The sequence below is a fragment of the Apis dorsata genome, unplaced genomic scaffold (assembly GCF_000469605.1).
Source record: "Apis dorsata unplaced genomic scaffold, Apis dorsata 1.3 scaffold_918, whole genome shotgun sequence".
Classification (NCBI taxonomy): Eukaryota; Metazoa; Arthropoda; class Insecta; order Hymenoptera; family Apidae; genus Apis; species Apis dorsata.
Window position 1 is genome coordinate 13,164 of NW_006264029.1, and position 5,115 is coordinate 18,278.

A 5,115-nucleotide genomic window follows, 5' to 3' on the forward strand; every position below is an offset into this window, starting at 1 on the left:
TATATATAGTAATATATATAAGTATATAATATAAGTAAATAATATGTAAGGAATTAATAAATATATATTAATAAGTTATGTATATTCTTGAATCTTATATCAATATCTGAATGCATCCTTTTATTTAAAATTCAATGTAAATATTTATTATTTTCCCATCAAAAAATAGATTTTCTAAATTTAACTGAATTGTTATTATCTGATAATGTAACTTATGATTTGTAATTTGTCAAATCATTCATATTATTAATTATAAATTATTGTAAGAATTTAATATGAATTTATAACATGAAAATTTCGAAATTATTAATTATAATACTAATTATAATCTTCAAAGTATTTTTTAAGACAATTTTGCAAATATGACAAATATATATATGGAATATATATATGGAAAACTATTTCAAATTTAACCATTAAGTCCATTTATACATATATTTATAATATAGATTACTTTAACTAATTTTTTGAAAATTGAAAAAAATAAATGTTTCGAACAAAAGTTGATTAATTTTTGTTTCGTTTTCAATTTTAGAAATGAGAAATTTTAATAAAAATCAAATTTTTTTTTTACTTTAACTTTTAAATATAATCATAATTTACGTTTTCATAACGTTACAAGGCGATTGTTGTGAGCAGATGTATAAGATTAAATGCTATTCATTCAAAGAATAAAACAATGAATGAGAGATGTTTGATTAATACAGAATAAACAATATTAGAAAAATAACGTATATTTTTTTTAGTATAGATATCATTAACTAATGAAAACGAACTGCTAATGTATCTATTTAAAATCTATGAACATCAGAGTGTTAATTGTGAGAAAGTCTTATTATGTGATTTGATGTGACGCATTTGATGTGATATATGATAAATTCAAATTTCTTATCTTATTCGTTTTTTGAAAAGAAGAAGAGAAAATAATGATATAATACTCTAAATTGGAATTAATAATTATATTCCATATTAATAACAATATTGCATTATTATTTGTTATATAATGTAATATTTTTAGAATATGTTTCTAATATATATTTTTAGTTCAAATATATAACAGGAAAATAAAAATGGACAAATTTTAGATTCCTTATTCTAAAATATTTGTGTTAAATTTTTTAGTTAAATTATTTTCAAAATTAATCGTTTTTATTTATTTATATATAAGTGATGAGACACATTAGATTATTATTATTATTGTAATAAAAATTTTCATGAAGTTTTTTTATTGTTTATAAATATAAACAAAAATATATAATTTTATTTTAATCTAACAAGGAACATTTATTAATATGTAATATATGAAATGATATTTAATAAGTATATATAAATAATTATAAAAATATAATTAATAATAAATAATAATATAAATAATATAAATAATCATGTAATCATGTAATTTCATTGAAATTTAAGTTTTTATTAAAGAAAATTAATATTCTATATCATTCACAAATATGAAATTCTTCATATGAAAAAATTCCTATTTGAAAATTTTATTCTTTCTTTTATTTTTTATTTTTTCTTAGATATAAAAAAATGTACAATTGAATTGAAAAAATTGTATAATTGAAAAAAGCAAAAATTAAAAAAAAAGTAATCAAATTCGTAGTTTATGATTCATAGCCTACTCGCTATTTACAAATTGTGAAATAGGTCACATTTCCGGGGTTACTACAATGATAAAGAAAAATTCGTGAAAAGAAAAGAGTTGTGTCCTGTATCTCAAAGAACCAAGACGTACGCATTTAAAATATATATATTTTAGAATATGCTTATAAATTATATTATTAATAGTTATTCGAACTAAATATCATTATGATCTTTGAAAAAAATTATAAACATTTTATAATTTTTTTTTTAAATAATACTAATAATAATTCTGAATATTTTTTTCAAATCTTATAATTGTATATTACAATTGTAATTTAAAACATCAGATTTCTATTTTTAATTCAAGAAACTTAATATTATATTATATTTCAATTTCATATATTATGCAGCATAGCAATTAACTCATCATTCTTTGGAAAACCGCAAAAAAAAATTGCAATAGTATACTAGTAATTACATTACCACTTTCTCTTCTATACTATATTGTATGATAGGAATTAAGTTGCATTTACATATATGTGCACGCACGCAACTTTACATTCTATTATAGGTAGAGCACATCATCCTTACAGGTTGTTTGATTAAAAAGGACCGGTTCATAATTAATCGATCGACTCAGATTGAATTCGGTGTATTGTCCTTAATCTTAATAGTTTTTGTCACCGTTAAATAAAATTGTGTTTCTCTATTTTTCATACGAAACTTATTCCAATCGTGAAATTAGATGAAATATTAGATAAGGGATGAGAAGAAGGAAACTTTTTAATACGAGCATCTTACTTTCACTTTTAAACCAAAGCGCACGCGGCTAATACTAAATTCCGAGATTACGTTATAAGGAAATGAAAGTTAAAATAAACTTCGTAAACATTCGTAGAAATTGGACGGAAGGGAAGAATTTGAATCGTTCAACATGCAAAATCATCAGTAAAATGTGACGTAATTAACGAAGATAAGATATTTTCTATCTTAAATTTTCATTCTTTGATCTTTTGCAGTGATGTTAATTTAATGTGTAATTTTGCATCATTAATATTGTATTCATTTTATATTATCTTTATCTATTAATTAATATTATTGTTTAAATATATTAAACCTAAACTTAATTTGAAATTTCATTTAATTTGTGCGATATAAAAAAAACAAAATTAGAAATCTATTAGTAAAATTAAATTTTATAAAATTATATTATATATTATTATAATATATTATAATTATTATTCTTACAATAAAAAAAATTGAAAGCTATTAATCTTGATCTTTCGATTTGTAATCAAATTTATGTCATGTCACTTATATAGTAACAGAAGTATCATTTTGCAAAAAGAATTTGCATACAATATTTATTGATTTACGCATGACTTTTAAATGAATATACAAGTGTAAAGTCACAGTTTCCTGAGTAATAGTTGTAACATGTGGAACTCTACGAACAAGTCAATTTATGGTGTTGCAGTTATAGCGGAAGTTCGAATGAAATCGTTGCATATGACGTACCATGATGCTTTCGCACGTAATACTTTTCATAGCGAGAAAAAAGAAAAAAAAAAAGAAAATGATCCAGATATTACATATGACATATGAGTAAATAGCATATAAGTAGACTTTATTCATATTTATCTAGGACAATAGAAAATATTGTATAATACGTGCTCAATTTTAAATACTTATACTTTTTAAAAATTATTATATTTATTATATTTATTTTAAAATTTTATTTAAAATATAATTTTAGAATCTAAAGTTTAAATATATCATATTTTATTATTGTTTATTATTATTATTATTATTGTTTATTATTATTATTATTATTGTATATTATTGTGTATTAAGTAGTTTTACAGAAAAGATAAATAATAAAAAATACATAAAAGTCTATTTTCAACGATATTGGCAGACATCTATTTTGCAATGTAAATAATGATAATATTCAATATTTTAAATTGTATACATCGAAATTATTATATAATTTATAAAAAAATTAGAGAAAAAATTCTATACATTAGAGATTTATAAAAAAATTATTAAAAATATTATTTTTAAATAACAGGAATATGACTAATATTTTTATTTATTATATATAAATGGAATTATTATTTAAACAATAATTTTATGGAAATAAGAATACATATATTGTTGATTTATAATGTAAGAAATATTAAATAAATAAGTGATATCAAAGGTTATATGAATATCTATATGTGATATCTATATAAGCATTGTTTCGGTTGAAGTTACGTTACGAGTAAGAGAACAAGTTATGAGGTAACAGCACGCATGAGAAGATATACCCTTTCACTTTGGCATTTCACTCTCGCGGGAATAGAATGGGACTATTCACTGTGAGAGAGTACGGGTTGACAACTAGCGAAAGTGTAAAAAAATAATTACGGAACATAAATTGTCGCCAAGTATATATAATATAAAGTTTTTTTCAAATTTTAAGTTTTTTATAGTTTATATTATGTTAAATTATGTTTAAATTTACTCATTGATTTATTATTATCTTTTTATTAAAATTTATTAAAAATATATTATTATTTATAAATAATAATAATATAATATAAATATATAATATATTTATATAATATATTTTAATTATATTAAAATTATATTATTTATTTATATAAGCATATTAAAATTTATTGAAAAAGAAAGAGAATACAAATTATTGAATATTACAAAATTAACAATTGCAATTTTTTTTTATTTTTATTTTTTTTTTATTACAATTTTTTTTATTATAATTGAATATATATAAAAACATATACATATGCACTAATAATTGAAAGTAAATTAGAAAGAGAAAATAAATTAGCTATGTTATGTTATATGATTGGATATATAAAAACGAACTAATTCGTTTTAGAAAATGATTATAAGTAATATATGATTATAAATATATGATTTGCAATTTAATTGAAAGACTTCGAAAAAAGATAAAAAATATCATTTAATTTTGTTAAAAACTTCATATCAATCAATTAAAAATAAAATAATACAACAACATTAAAAATTGCTGTAATAGTTTTTTAGAGATATAATAGATTTACAATAGATTTGGAATAGATTTACAATAGATTAATTTAAAAATATTAAAATATATTGGAAATCTATAACATTTCGATAATATCATTTTATGACAATGTTTGTCTAACTAATATGTCACGACAAATGTATTGCGAAAAATTGATTAAAAATTTATTAAAATCTTACTAAAAGTATTTAATATTTATTATTTATTTATAAATAGTATTAATAAATATTACTAGAAATCTATTAATAGGACAATTAAAAACTGATATTGATTATAAAATATTGTTTCTATTAATAATATACTTTTAAAAATTTTTTCTTATAAATAAGAATTAAAATCAATAACAAATTAAAATTTTAAAAATTATGTTATGAAAATTTAAGTAATTTTAAAAAAATCTTCTTTTAAAAAAGTTGAAAAATATTTTTTTAATCTAATTAATAATAAAAATTATTGATTATAAA